We start from the raw sequence: 16,582 nt of genomic DNA on the forward strand, positions 1-16,582 counted from the left end.
AATTTGACTGGAAGGGACACAGATGAAAACAGTGCCTCTCTGTACACACAGCTAGCACTATGAATTCTGACTTTTAGAGAAAGCAGCAAAAATGCTTCCTCCCATTAACAACAGCTGATTTATGAGATGGCTATCAAAAGAAGCTTTAGTAATGAATTAAAAGAAACTTATCTCTAAGATCAGTGGATTATTCTCTTATCCAGTTATATTAACTGTTAAACACTGTAGAGTCATTTGTTATTAATAAAACTTACAATATAAGCATTTCACATTATTGTAAAAAATTAGTACAGCTTCAAGGTTATTTTCATTATAAGCTATTTTTTTCTTTCCTTAGGATCTCCTTTCTGCTGTGGTGTGTGCTGATTTGAGTAAGAGATGTCCCCCGCTGGCTTGTGGGTCACACTTGGCCCCACTGTTTGGGAAAGGTTACAGAACCTTAGACAGGTGGAGCCTTGTTACAGGAAGTATGTCACTGGGGCAGACTTTCAGCCTTGTTTCACTTCCTGTTCTATTTCTCTGCTTCCTGTGTGTTGAATACAAGCATGGCCACCCAGCTTCCTGCTCTGCTGCTGCACACTTTCTCTACTGGCTATCATGCCTTTCCAGCTATGATGGACTCTGGACCATAAGCTAGACTATATCCTTTCTTTCTAAAGTTGTCTTTTTGTTACAGCATTTTATCACAGCAGCAGAAAACAAACACAGGGTAGAAATGAAAAAAGTAAGTACCAACTCCCAGTGCGTTCAGACTAATAGCTTAGACGAACTATGCTGTCTGTCATTCAGTAGTGAGCAGCCACAACCAATCATTAGTACTTTGTGGAAATTGTAACAGTTTTCAGTAGCATAAAATTATGATTCCATACTATTCTTATTAATTTTTTGCCAAATACATTTTAGAAAAGATGATATAGGAAAAATAATGCAAAGGCAGATTTTTCTTAGAAGAAACAAGCTCTTCATGAGAAATGATGCTATTTCTATTAATAATGACAAAAGTGTTGTATTCCCTAAACTTAAGTTGAAAGTGATATAAATAAAATGGAAATAAAGCCATTTATATTAATATTCAGAATATAATAATTCAGAAGTAAGTAAAGTTTGATTTTGTTATAGTATGTAGTCACTTGCCTTATTAGTAGTACCTCTGTAGAGAGGAGACTTGGTAATAAAGATTTTAAAATAAAGTTTTTTACTTTTTACAACAGAATGACATTTTTTAGTTTCCCTTTTCATATTTCTTTAAAAGATTTATTTAATTTTTTGATTAGAAAATTCATTTATGATACTCTTGCAATTTCTTTCAAAAACATTTCTTCATACATGTTTTCAGATTTTTTATTAGTTATTTTCCTTATTTAAATTTCAAATGTTATCCCCTTTCTTAGTTTCCCCTCTGAAAACCCCCTACCTGCCCCTTCCCACTGTTCACTAACTCACCCACTCCTGCTTCCTGACCATGCCATTCCCCTACACTGGAGCATAGAACCTTCACAAGATTAAAAAATATCTGAGTGAATCTAGAGAATTTTTAGAAAAATACAATTGTATTATGTTTGAACTGGTACAAACTGCCGAACTGTATACAAAGGAAAAGTTCCAAGGGGAATCCTGCTAAAATGTGATCTAAGCATGGTGGTATGACCCGATGTGAGCCAGCAATAGTTCTCTCAGGCACATGAGCAGCACGAAAGTGACGAATGCTCATCCTAGTTTTTATAATGGTAAAAGTGGGAACACCCAAAACTGTCCTCCAACAATAGAATGCATTATTAAATTCTAGACTAGTGTTACAGTACAGCCTCACAATAGTGCCATAAATGCAACAGAATCCGAACTATTAACATCTGCCTATGGGCACCCAGACTCCTTTCTTACAACTGAGGGAGTATAGGAATAGGATTAAAAGTATCAATTCTAGAGTCCAACTAGTCTATGTTACTTTGTGACCCTGTACTTTTAATCTTGGATCAAATATTTGTACTTAGCCAAGAAGTATTAGAAGAAACATTTAATATTTTTAAATGACTTAAAAGAGCACATGATAAACATGATTAAGCAGACCTTAACCAACTGAGTTTTATCCCTTCTACTTGGCAGCCACCTTCCAAAAACTGATATAAACCATCTTATTTTCCATAAAGAGCTGTGTGTGTGCCTACTGTATGTTGTCTGTGTTAGTGACTGTGAATGAGTGGAGAGAGGGGTGTGTACATCCAGGGAAGGAAGGCCAGAGATGTCAGCTGCTTTCTACTTTATTGCCTTGAGAAAGATCTTTCCCTGCACTAGAAGCTAACCATGTTTCTTAGTCTAGTCAGTGAGTCCTTAGAATGAACCTAGCTCTGCTCCCCCAGTGCTGGGGGTCTCAGATACTGGCGACCATGCCTGGCTGGCTTTCTTTTCTTCTCCCAACATGAGCGCTAGGGATTCAAACTCAGATCGTCCCATGCAGCTCTTACCCACTAAGCTATTTCCCAACTCCCTCCCACAGTTTTCACCTGACTTATCATTTTAATAGTCCATAGTATTTTCTGTTTTGGAAGACTTACATACTTTCATATCTTGTTTTATGTTCTTACTATGCTTCAAGGAAGATACTGATGCTTATATTCTAGGTTTTAAAATGTATACAAAGAATCAATCCAGAGTACTCCCCCCCCACCCCACCCCCAGACAGGGTTTCTCTGTTTAGCCCTGGCTGTCCTGGAACTCACTTTGTAGACCAGGCTGGCCTCGAACTCAGAAATCCGCCTGCCTCTACCTCCCAAGTGCTGGGATTAAAGGCGTGCGCCACCACACCTGGCTTTTTTTTTTTTAATCTTGAATTCCATTTCTCATCTACTCTTTAAAAAGACAGATTATAAATTTACAGTCAAAATTGTGTCATCAAAAGTCTACATATCAACTACAAAGACTAAAAGATTAATGAGTTTTTCAACCACTCTAACATTTATGTGAAAAAATACAGAAAGCTTCAGACTAGTAAATTCCAGCATTATTAATTCTAGATATAATGTAAGCACATTCAGCCTAGAGATTGGTCTCAAAAGACTAGTCCTCCTATTTTTATGCTCCACTAAGTTCCACATCTGTGTTCCTCTGCCTTAATTGTTTTACATTTATTTATTGTGTGTGGGGGGGGGGGCATGTGTGCATGCCACAGCTCACATATTTCTCTCCTACCATGTAGATCCCAGAGATAGAACTCAAGTTGTCAGGCTTAGAGGCATCTTTATCCCTAATCTCTTCTGGCTTTAAAAAAATAATAATATTAATTTAAAGCCTTGGTTTAAAACTAAGTTTTCATCAAATTCTTCCACTCTCTTTTCACATGCATGTTCTTCTTTTCTCCCTTCTCAAAAGGATCATTATACCCTGCAATTGCTTCAACCCAACATGTACACAGTATTGCACTGAAATCATCTTCCATTCTCACATCACATACATGGAAACAAACCATTTAGTTTGTCAAAAAAGAAATCTCAAGTGCACACACATGCGATCTGATACTCCATTACTGCCCATTCCCTTCCATGGGGTCCCAGCCTCACTCCCAGTTCACTTCCTCATAGCATCCTCTGCTTTAGTCACCTGTCCTCCCCAGTCTCTCTCCTCACTCCATCCTGACATAGCCTCTGCTGGGAGCATGCTCCTCAGACTTTCTTTTCTTAGTCACACCTTAAATGCACAGATTTGCTGGGTGACTGTATCTACTGCTACCTTCCTCCACTAATCCATAAGCTTCCACGTGGATAGTTTAGATCTGAGAACACAGAGAGGAAGGAAAACAATTAAGTTAGTAAAACTGCTGGGTGAGTCTCTACAACCTAGAGAAACCCATTTCCGAGCTTCACTGTACAATGTAATCTCTGTCCCCTCCCTTGTCCTCCCCACTCCTTTCCTTTTCCAACAAGGTAAGAGAAAACAAAAACACCTAGGGGTTGAGTCCACCTTCAAATAACTGAAAACTAACCCTAACATCTGAACTGTAAGGATTTAGCTCTAACAAGTTAGGGGCCCACCCACATCAGGCTAGAGCACTATCACAGGCCCTGTGGTGCACATCTTTCATCTCAGCACTCGGGAGGCAGAGGGAAGAGGATCTCTATGAGGTTGAGGCCACCTAGGTATACACAGTAAGTTCCAGGCTACACAAGGTTACATAATGAGGCCCTATCTCAAACAAAAATAAAAACAAAACATTGTTCAGGGATCATAATTATCAATACAGGCTAGAAGAAATTTTATTAAATGCTAGAACAAAACCAAGATTAAATCCATTATTGACTAGTTAAGTTTAGCAGATATTTGTCAGATGTGTGTTTATAGTGTTGATTTTTTTCTTTAAGCAGCTTGCATCTGTTATACCATATTGTTAATTGACAAAGCCACTTTTGCACTCAAAGCCCCTCTTTGTACCTAAAGGTAGCAAATACTCATTAAGGCATAAAATTATTTCTATCTAGGTATTCCTATTTCACTTTTCATATATCAAAATTACAAATTACCTTTTGATGTGGAGGTGTGATCACTGAATATACTTAGAGGCTTCGGTAATTAACTCCATCTCTATGGAGTGAAAAGTTCCAGTCCTGTAACAAGGTGTGTTACCATATGGCCACACTTAACTGTCTGTTCTACACAGCAACATGCAAAGTCCCTGGGGATGGGAAGAGGAAGAATAGAATGAAGCCTGTCCTGCAATTTTAACAAAATACATGGCTGCTATTAGCTAGGAATTTTAAAAGTAAATTATATATTTAATTTACTAAGCATACATCTTTTCTTTTGGTAACAGTATTCTAATCATCAGATATCTAAGAACTCAGTATGTGGTAGGCACTGTGTCAAATGTTGGGAATGTAGCCACGAACAAGAGAGGCAATGCCTCTATTACCCTTTAACTTTAGACTGGGTGACTAAACAAAGTTTATAAGTAAAAGGGACATTTCAGCTGAGACCACATATAACAGCTATTTTTTACTCTTTTATATTTTATACTGAGAACTCATGTCCTCATAGACACTGGGCAAGTGCTCTACTGATCCTATAAAAAAATCTAACTCCAAAATTATTTCAGTAATTCTAATCCTCTTCCATCAATCATGAACTTATTAGTTATATAATGCCTACATTTGAATATCCAGGCAATATCCTGGGAACTGAGGATACAGCTCGGTTAGTCGACTGTTAGCCTAACATGCAGGATGCCCGGGTTTCATCCTCAGCTCAGTACAACTGAGTGTGGTGGCACATACTTGTAATTCACACATTTGAGAGATAGAGGCAGCCTCCCCAGAAGTTCAAGGCCAGCCCCAATTGCCTGATGAATCTGAGGCTAGTCTAGCCTACAATTAACCCTGTCTCAAAAATTTAGAATAAATAAATAAATAAATATTTAATGAGCCAAAAAGAAAATCCTCATCTCTGTCACTCAAAGTCACTACCATTCTCTTACCATCTCCATGTATCTTTGGCCTTGAACTTACAGCTGATTTCTGCCTCATCCTCTTTAATGTTGCAGTTATAGGCAGGTAGACGTAAAGTCACTGCCATTCTCTTACCATCTCCATGTATCTTTGGCCTTGAACTTACAGCTGATTTCTGCCTCATCCTCTTGAATGTTGCAGTTATAGGCAGGTAGACGTAAAGTCACTGCCATTCTCTTACCATCTCCATGTGTCTTTGGCCTTGAACTTACAGCTGATTTCTGCCTCATCCTCTTGAATGTTGCAGTTATAGGCAGGTAGACGTTGTCTTAGTTAGGGTTTACTGCTGTGAGCAGATGCCATGACCAAGGCAAGGGCAACATTTAATTGGGGCTGGCTTACAGGTTCACAGGTTCAGTCCAGTATCATCAAGGCAGGAACATGGAAGTATCTAGACAGTCCTGCTGCAGGCAGAGCTGAGAGTTCTACATCTTCATTGAAGGCTGCTAGTGGAAGACTGACTTCCAAGCAGTTAGGGTGAGAATCTTAAGCCCACATCCACAGTGACACACCTACTAATGCTGCCACTCCCTGGACTGAGCTTACACAAGCCACCACAGATGTCAGAATACCTGTCTCCTACTATGTCTGCTATATCAGACAGGCATCATGTTCACTGCATTCCATTCTGTTAGCAGTCCAATTCTGAAGCACTTCAACCGCAGGTCTGACCTGTGTGCTCAGTCTGCCTGCCTCACAATGTCACATTCCTAACCAGCGCTCAGTCACGCCTTAGCAGTTTTCTACAAAGAACTCACATCCTGAATTCACATACCTACCACTCAAGGCTTCCTTTCAATGTAGCCTGTAATGGCAGAGCTTAAAAATATATCAAAAGTGAACTAAATAGATGAAGAAAAAGAAATATACCAGGATAACGGAATATTTTCTTTTTTTTTTTTTTCAAAGTTTTCTGCCCCTGCCACTCCCCCACTGAGTGTGCATGCGTGTGTAAGAGCAGGTGCTTGCTTGCCAAAGTGCACGTGTGGAGAAGAGAAAATAACTTTCAGGAGCTGGTCTCTCTTGCACCTGCATGAGACAGGGCCCTGAACTCAGATATGTAGGCCTTTGCAAACAAGAACCTCAGCCTGCTGAGCTCCATCCTGCTGGCCTGTAATTGGAGGATTTTAAGTTCTTCTCTCAGCAACTGACAGAAGAACAGATGCCTCAGGAACAAAACAGAAACAACTTAGGCATTCTGGCTGACATCCACCCCTTCCTTCCACCTGACTGACTCACAGACAACTACTTTCAGGTACATATAGACATTTCACCAGTAAGGACTACATACTGAGCAGGTAAAGTAAGTTTAAAGGAATTAAACTAATTGGAATATGGTAAATACAACTGAAATAAATTAAAAGGCAGAATGTAACATCTAGAAAAAAAATCCAAAGCTTCAAATGTTTAAAATTAACACATTTTAAATAATAAACAAAAACAGAATTTGAAAAAATTAAAATGATAATGAAAAATGATAACAAAAATAGAAATTACAACACATGTTAAAAATTAACAAGGGAAGAAGATATTATTGCCTTAATTCTCATTTTAAGCAAAAGCAGATTTTTTTTTAGAAATATCTAACACTTTAGTTTTTATAAACAAGCATTCATAAATTCAGTTTCTTATTTTCCTCTTTCTTTTCTTTTCTTTTTAATTAGGTATTTTCTTCATTTACATTTCCAATGCTATCCCAAAAGTCCCCCATACCCTCCCCCTCACTCCCCTACCCACCCACTCCCATTTCTTGGCCCTGGTGTTCCCCTGTACTGGGGCAGATAAAGTTTGCACTACCAATGGGCCTCTCTTTCCACTGATGGCCGACTAGGCCATCTTCTGCTACATATGCAGCTAGAGACATGAGCTCTGGGGATACTGGTTAGTTCATAATGTTGTTCCATCTATAGGGTCAAAAGCAGATTTTTAAAGTTTTGCTCATAAAAATCTAAAGACAAAAGCAAAAAAGATGAAAGGAACCAGAGAAGAAAACAACTAAAATTGGAAATCAATCAAAAGAATCAAACAACAGAGGATTTAACGTTTAAAGGATTACCAAGACTTACAATCTGCAGTTAGCTGGGCAACTTTTCCCTTGGCATGTCTGAAATCAACATGGCACAGGTAAGCACCAGTGCTGTCCATTCTCCATTGTCAGGGTCCTAATCTCTACCAGGGTCACAAACAACTGGACTATTGTCCCTAGGCTGAGCAGGGATCATCAATGACTCATACTTTTGTAAATGACTGGAGAGATAAAGATGAGTGTTTCATGAGCATGCGCGCGCACACACACACACATATATAGACGCGTGCATGCACACACACACACACACACACACACACACACACACACACACTGAACCAAGGCTCAGTTTTAATGCTGGAAGCTAAGTGTGCTGCGATACAGTCATTTTCATCTGCTACTGGCTCTTGGCTAATTTTGTCTTCCACCAGCTGTGCTTGAGTCGCTGCTGCATGGTCAGCAGTATCTGTATCTTTACCATCTGGTCATTTACAGAAAAGGTTCACTGAAGCCTACTCTTCTCAACCCTTTCTACTCCTCTTTTATCCAATCATGGATCCAATCCAAGAGTCTGTCTAAAACCTCAGAGGTACCATTTTCCTTCCTAGTAAATATCTTGAATAAAATAATCTGTATTGATCTGTAGAGTGTTGAATATTTTCTGTATGTGTGTTTTACACTTTTAGCAGGAACTTTCCTACAAAAGGAAGCTATCATTCATTAACAAGATACCCACAAGAGTTCAGTTGAGCAAGTGGATGAGAGCTACGGAAACTATTTCCTCTCCTGTAAAACACCAATTTTCTAAATGCTTCAACATTGGGCTTTTAAATGCAGTATTCCAGCTGGACAAGCAAACTCCCCTAAACTCATGGTAATGATTCTTTCCAATTCACTATTTAGGTTGAAGGTAGTAACTGCAGTTCTACAAAGGAAAAAAAAAATCTACTTCAGTTAACCAGAAAAAACATACTATGGTGTATTAAAACTAACATTCCTTCTCAAGTATCATGCAAACATATCTTCCTACAAACCAGAGCTATATTTTTCTACTAAGTTGTGTCATCTACAGAAACATCTTAGTAGAATGGCTTTAAAAAGTCATACATAATGACATCTCAACTTTTATTACCAAAATAAAATTCTCCAAATGCCATCTTGTAGGTGTAAAGGCATTTCCTTCAGTGGGATCCTAGGATAAATAAGTTACTCAAAATGACACTCAGCTTAGCTTACCTTTCGTATAAAAATCAAAATTTCATATATGCAAGGCAAGTAAATGAGCAGAACTTTCTAAAACATACCCAAGACGGGCTAGAGAGATGCCTCAGCAGTTAAGAGCAGTTGACACCTTTACAGAGGACTCAGGATCAAGTCTCAGCACTCACATGGTGGCTCAAAGCCATCCATAGTTCTAGATCAAAAGGATTTAAACACTCTCTTCTGGCTTCTACATGCACATGGTACACATAAATTCAGGCAAATATTCATACATATAAAATTACAATAAGTGTTTAAAAACTTTAAAAAATAAAAACACACAATTAAAACAAGAATTAAATTTTTCCATTGTGTTTTTAATATTTCCCAATACATTTCTTGTTAAAACCTTACCCAAGACATTTGTTGTATAAGCTAAGTGAACTGAATTATATAAAATTTTCTACACACACACACACACACACACGTACACACACACTCACATGCACACAATGGTTACGTTGAACCACTGTATTAGCGAAGGCAAGGCCTACAGAGATGGCTCACAGTTAAGAGCATGTATTACTTGTTCAGAGACTCAAGTGGGGTTCCCAGAGTCCCATACTAGGTAGCTGACAGCCATCTGTAACTCTAGCTTCTAAGGCATCCAACATCTTCCCTCATGTGTGTGTTCACACGTTGATAATTAACAGTAATAAAAACCCAAAAAAGGGAAATAATAGTCTAGGAGGCCATGAGTTCTAGATCTGGGCCTCTGTAATTCATTAACTTTGTTCTGTTCTGAGCTCAAAAGTTAGAGATCTTTGGTAAGCTAACTTTCAAATGAGAGCAGGTGGAAGACCAGATGGGTAGAAAACAAAGTGTGAATGGCCAAGGAAAAACCATCACTACTATTACTGTGAAATTTAAAAGCATGCTTTTCACTAATTTTAAATCTAAGGCTATATTAGTACTTGGAAAAGGTCAAAAAACACAATAGTTTGGAAAAAATCAATCTTTTTTGATTTCACTTAAGTTTTTTTCAAGAAGGTTTACCATCTAATTTTAAGTCTAAAACACATTAAAATGAATATTTGGCAAGGATAAATTTAGGATACCATTTATAATGGACCGTTCCTTAGTACTCAATTGGCTTATCTGAATGGCACTTAAATTGACACAATTAAACAAGGAACAGGGGCGAGGAATTGATTATGAAAGACTCTTGTTAAACACTGACAGACTACAGAAGAGCTTAAAACACATGTTTAAATTCTTCTCAGGTTTAAGTTTACTAAAACAACAAAGGTAGCGTAAGTAGTAAGTAACATCAGATTCTTAATCATAAATGAGAAGACAGTACAAAACATCTATGTTTTGCTATCCGACCATCTGGAATACACTACAACTCCCTGAAAGCATGAAAAATTTGCAAGTATAATTACATTCTGGAACTACTAGCATGACATGCTTCAATAAATACACTCTTGACAAGATCTGCTGTTAAAAGAACTGACATGAAAATGCATAGAGTTTCATTATCTGGATATTTGTTCCTACTAAATTCTAAAGAAAACCAAGAAGTTGTCCACAGAATAGAGGAGGAAGAAGAAAGCAAGTAAGCAAGCATGCGACCCGTAATCACCCAGTAAGGGCACAGTCAGTGCAGTGTGGAGGCAGATCGCAAGGGCAACAACTTCCTCCCTGTCCCTTCCTCTGCTCACTGTCCTCCAGCCTGCTCTAAATCTGGCCCAACTCTCTGTGGTAAAAACTGACCTAATGCGTGGGGGTGCAGCTCAATTCTACCAGGCTTGCTAAACATGTGCAAAGCTTTGAGATAAAACTTCAATTCAAGTGCCATAGGAGAGAAAAACCAATTTGTTAAGATTGGAATGTATGAAGCTGAAGGGGTCTGCAACCCTATAGGTGGAACAACAATATGAACTAACCAGTACCCCCAGAGCTCGTGTCTCTAGCTATATATGTAGCAGAAGATGACCTAGTCGGCCATCACTGGGAAGAGAGGCCCCTTGGTATTACAAACTTTATATGCCCTAGTACAGGGGAATGCCAGGGCCAAGAAGTGGGAGTGGGTGGGTAGGGGAGCAGGGTGGGGGGAGGGTATAGGGAACTTTCGGGATAGCATTTGAAATGTATATAAAGAAGATATATAATAGAAAATAAATAAAATAAGAAAAAAAATAAAAGATTGGAATGTATGAAGTCTTCGTTAAAGTCCAGGTAGCTGAAAGTCTGGATAGCAAGGACAAACATTCATGTTCCCTCATGATGGTTCTGGTGACGCAACTAAACTAGAAAGGTTAAGCAAAGGAAGAACTGTACCGGCTGTGACTTTTAAACATGACCCTGGCAGCTGAGCAATGGAGAGTTGTGATCAGAGAACTACTCAGATACAAGGAACAGCAACAGCTGGGTGAGCAAGACCCTGGACAACAAGACCTCCGCGTGGCAAAAAGAAGTGGTCTGTCAGCACGTGCAAATTACCAAAGTTATTTATGCTTACCACACAACTCTAGAACATACAGGTAAGTGAAGAAAATTAAATAAAGTCCTCCACAACTCCATGACCTAGTACTAATCAAGTATCTGCACACTCACTGTGGTGTAGTATGCATCTAAAATACAGACAAATGCATACTCTGGTTTTAATGAACATAAAACTATGAAGTACACATTAATGAAATTAAGTATAGAACTTAGATTTGCTCCATATCTTTTTTTATTAAAAACAACATCATGGGGCTAGAGAATTGGCTCAGTTGGCTCAGCAGTTCAGAACACTTGTTACTCTTGCAGAGGAACCATGTTCACTTCCCAAAACCTATTTGGTGGCTCACAACCATCCATAACTCTAGTGCCGGGGGATCTGACACCCTCTTCTGGCCTCTGCAGGTACCAGGCACAAAATAGGGCATATACCTACAGACAAAACACTCATCCACGTAAAATAAAATAAATCTTAAAAACAACAAACAAACCAACAACATTGTGAAGAGGCATCTTCTGGCTGAAACTCTGTTTACACTCCTAGAAATACCAACGATGCTGGCATGGAAGGCTCATTAATGTCAGTTAGCCAAGTTTGGGCATATGGTCGATAGCAGATGTCTGAGGGAAGGCTAATGAATTCAATTATGTACACATTAATTATGAGGCAGCAACAGGACACCTAAGGAGATCTGTGTAGCTGACTTCAGGAGGAGGGATCGCTAATGCTGAAGCTGTGGTGTAGTACACAGGATGACCAAGAGTACAGAGAAAGCAGAGTGCACTTCCTGAACTCCAGAAGTACAGTGACACAGTGAGGAAAGACAACACAAGCTTGGAGAACAAGCAAAAAGACGGGATATGAATGAATGGTAAAAACAAAAACTGCAGAAATAAAGAATAGACTGATCATAACATCTAGATTCAAACACACATTGGGGCCTGCCCAACAATGCCAACATTTACAACCACAGTTAGGCCTACATGTTCATCCTCACAGTCAGGGCAGCCCAGAGCCACTCCAGTGTGCAGCATGCTCAGTGTTTATACCTCCTCCCAACCATGCTGTAAAGCGTCAAGCAATCAAGCACCTCATGGTAGGTGTGTGGGCTAGCATTATAAATCTTATGGTTTTCTTAAGGCTGTGGCTGGTCCTCGTATAGAAAGACTTATCAGCAAACACATCTATGGCTGCTCTTCCAACTTTCTCTTTTCAGACTTTCCTCAGTATCCTTCCCAGATTTTTCTTTTATTTATACACTTGATTTCATGCCCCCCCCCTTTATCTTAAGACATTTAGTCTTCTTATCTTTCCAAATATCCATAGCAACTGTTCTACCTTCTCCATGGCCAGTCAGGGAATACGTATACAGGAAAACATTATTTCCTACTGGTGGGTGTGATATGGATGCCAGAGCTGACTGTAGGAAGGAGATCAAAGCATACCTTTATGTCAAGAGACACCAGAACAGATGCAGCTCCTGCTTGCTTTGGAGGTACTTCTCAGCTTATAACCTTAATGATATATATCACATAGTTTTCAGTGCTTTCCAAAGTCCTTAAAGAGTAGGAACATTGAAATCAATTTGAACTCTCAAATATTTTTTAAATGAGCAAGGACTCAAGGATCTATCTTTGGGTCTTCTATAGTTGTTCTAAAAGACTTTAAACTCTGCAGTACTGTAGAAAATTAAAGTCAAGTTCTCTGCCATCTGTCTTTCTCTCTCTTTCCCTCCATCCCCCTGCAGACCTCTGTTAGCAGTGTCACCCTGGGCAGGTAGTCCTAGGATGTATAAGGAAGGTAGCTGATGAGAGCAAGCCAGTAACCAGCATTCTTCCATGGTCTCTGCTTCAGGTCCTGCCTCCATTGTCCTGCCTTTAGTTCTTGCCTTGCCTTATATAACCTGTAAGCTTAGGTAGATTCTTTTCTTCCCCATGTTAGTTTTGGTCAGTGTTTTATTATACCAACAGATGGCAAACTAAAGCAGGTAGTGTATATGATACATAGTCTAGTTGTCAGCATTACTATCAGTACTTGACTCTAGAACTAATAAGTTGATTTGAAGTTCTTCATATATATGCCAATTTCCCTCACAGCAATTCTATAGCTACCACTATTACCTCCACTTTATAAACTAGCACAGAGGAGATGGATTGCCCACAATCACCTAGTTAGTAGGCGGCAGAATTGTACTGAACAGTCATCAGACTGCAGAGCAAGTAAGCTTAACTCTTGTCTCTATGTTCTTCAGATAATTCACAAATTCATTTTATTGTAAATCAGGCTGGCCTCAAACTCAGAGATCTCCTGCCTTTGCCTCCTAAGTGCTGGTATTGAAGACATGTACTACCACTGCCCGGCGAGGCTAATTTTTTGATTTGTAGGGTTTTAGAGAAATAGAATTGACTAGGCCCTGAGTACATGTTGGGCATATAGTAGGTAGTCAGTGTCTGACTTCCATGCAGCATGGTGTAATAATGTTTGGGGAGCAGTACAAACACTGGCATCCAGTCATGGCACTGGCTGATGTGCCACTAGAGGTTGATGCTGGCACTTCTGAGAATCTGCTTGGTGCCAAGCACTGTCCTCAGCTTCAGCCATGAACCAGTGAGTACAGCTTAGTTTTCCTGCTCTCCAGGAACTATGGCCCCACTGTCTCCATGTTCAGCAGACATATAGACAGTTACTTTGCTCGATGCTTTAATGAGGTAAGCCTAGGATGCTACAAGGACATCAAAGGGTTACTCGCCCAGCTAGGATAGATGAGGAATTATTTTCCAGAGGAAAAATGAGAATATGACATTAGAGAGTGAGTCCAGAGTAGGGGCAAACCCAAAACATGGAGAAATTTGTCATTATTTAGAGGTGTTCCGGTTATCTACCACAAAAATATCAGGGACACTGGAAAAGCACACTTTTATCATGTTAATGTTGGAATATTAAGAGTTTGACTTTAGGTTTGGCTTTATTAAAACAGTTTTCCAATGAAAATGACTTTATTTACACAAACAGTGCATCTTCTGTCAAGCACCATGTTTTGGCATCTTCATGCATCCTGTTGAGATACTGTATTATATGTCTGGGGACCAGAATGAGAGAAGGGAAGTAAGCTACCTTCAGAGGATGGGGTGGCCATTCATTCACTGGGTGGATAACTATTGCTTCCTTGCTCTTCATTCTCCACAGGTGAGAATCATCTAAGTGCTCCATGCTCAGCTCATGGTTTTACTTTGCTATAGTTTATTGCTGCCATATACATTCATATCTTAAAGAGATAAGATTTCTTTCCATTTTAATACTCTTTCCTCATAAAATAACATGTTCAAAACCTTATAAAGACAGCTACTTTTGTGTAAAGAGGGATGAGGAAAGAGAAAGAATAAAGAACTTCTTAGAAGGGGAGGAATGTGGACCTAGGGAAAGGAAGAGAATGTTACAAACAGGCGGCTGCTCTTGCTCCTCTCCTGCTCTCTTGCTTTCTCTTTCTCCCTCTCTCCCCACGCTCATGGCTGCCTCTCCTCCTCCTCCTCGTCCTCCTCCTCATCTTCCTCCTCCTTCCCCCCACTCTTCCTTTCTCTGGTTCTACTACCCTCTTGACTCCCATCCCCAAGCCCTGAATAAACTCTATTCTATACTAAAAAACAAAACAAAAAACAAAACAAAAAAACCCCACAAAACCCAGGTGGTTGTAATAAGATCTCAGGGGACATGGGAATGATGAATAAACTGAACAGAGCACCCAACTGAGGATCACACACCAATGGAATCCAATTTCTTAGCATTCTTTCTAAAACACTGTTTATCATGTATTGTTCCTTGGAAACAAACTGCATACTCTGAATGTATAAGGTAAAATACAAATAAAAACATAGTATGTAAAACGATGAATATAATATTGTGAGTATTTCTTCTGGGTTATTTCTTTGCATAAGCTGAACTGGCTAAAGAATTGTAAAGACAGACAGGATATTAAAAAATCTTGTTCCAGCCAGGCATCACACCTTTGATCCCAGCACTCGGGAGGCAGAGGCAGGCGGACAGCCAGGGCTATACAGAGAAACCCTGTCTGGAAAAACCAAAAAAAAAAAAAAAAAAAAAAGAATTTTATGTTGATTGTGATATTGCACAGGAATAAATGCTGTTGCCATTTTATAGTATTAATTTTACATATTTTAATGCTAGGAATATTAGCTCTATGTATGCTAACATTGTATGTATTTTCCAATCTCAGTTATTTTGTTAGCTCTTCTAGATGGAACAAGATTTTTTTTTTGGGGGGGGGGAGGGTTTCGAGACAGGGTTTCTCTGTGTAGCCCTGGCTGTCCTGGCACTCACTTTGTAGACCAGGCTGGCCTCGAACTCAGAAATCCATCTGCCTCTGCCTCCTGAGGGCTGGGATTAAAGATGTGCGCCACCACTGCCCGGCTCAACATAAAATTCTTACTTGAAATCATTCTAAGTATGAAAAATGATTAAAATTCAAGTTCCTTTACGATTACTTTGAGTTAATTTACTATACTTTAATACTTATAACTATACTCTCACATATCACCAAGTGTAAAAATCCAGGATGCAAGTTACAATATACATACAGCCTCTAAACTGAAATATTAAAAGACTACTGGGTTAAACCTAAGACTTAAAATTCAATCAGAAAGTAGCCAAAATGTTTAGGAGCCAATGGCCTGGTATTTCATTAAAGAGATTTCTGTGATTTCTGACAGTCTATGAGTTTACGACGTTTATACCAAGAACTATTTTACAAAACTTGCTATAGAAATTGCAGCACAGTGTTTGCTTACCATTCTCTACATGTATTTCTTGTGTGTGAGTGCATGGTGTATACTGTGCTAGGAACAAACATAGGAGGCCTAACAAGTGGTGTAAGTGCTCTACCATTGAGCTATACCCTCAGGCCCACAAGCCTTTATCAGCCAGTAAAATTGACATAGTATGCTGTAAGATCGAGAATCGATAAATGGGACCTCATAAAATTGCAAAGCTTCTGCAAGGCAAAAGACACTGTCAATAAGACAAAAAGACCACCAAAAGATTGAGAAAGGATCTTTACCTATCCCAAATCAGATAGGGGACTAATATCTAATATATATAAAGAACTCAAGAAGGTGGACTCCAGAAAATCAAATAACCCCATTAAAAAATGGGGCTCAGAGCTAAACAAAGAATTCTCACCTGAGGAATACCAAATGGCAGAGAAGCACCTGAAAAAATGTTCAACATCCTTAATCATCAGGGAAATGCAAATCAAAACAACCCTGAGATTCCACCTCACACCAGTCAGAATGGCTAAGATCAAAACTTCAGGTGACAGCAAATGCTGGTGAGGATGTGGAG

At 39.2% G+C, this 16,582-nt stretch overlaps 1 protein-coding gene across 8 annotated transcripts in view; it reads right to left on the reverse strand.

Moving 5' to 3' along the window:
• Positions 1-16,582, reverse strand: part of Ncoa1 (nuclear receptor coactivator 1) — a 257,999-nt gene that overhangs the window by 144,020 nt on the left and 97,397 nt on the right. The window contains exon 3 of one of the 8 annotated variants that reach the window (XM_021178633.3): positions 4,512-4,663. The exons of the other annotated variants lie outside the window; for them this stretch is intronic. The gene's annotated coding sequence lies outside the window, so the exon portion shown is untranslated. The remainder of the gene's footprint in view (positions 1-4,511; positions 4,664-16,582) is intronic. 8 annotated transcript variants of the gene reach the window in all.

This window comes from Mus caroli, unplaced genomic scaffold (genome assembly GCF_978045245.1).
Source record: "Mus caroli unplaced genomic scaffold, Mus_caroli_1 scaffold_14, whole genome shotgun sequence".
In the NCBI taxonomy this organism is placed as follows: Eukaryota; Metazoa; Chordata; class Mammalia; order Rodentia; family Muridae; genus Mus; species Mus caroli.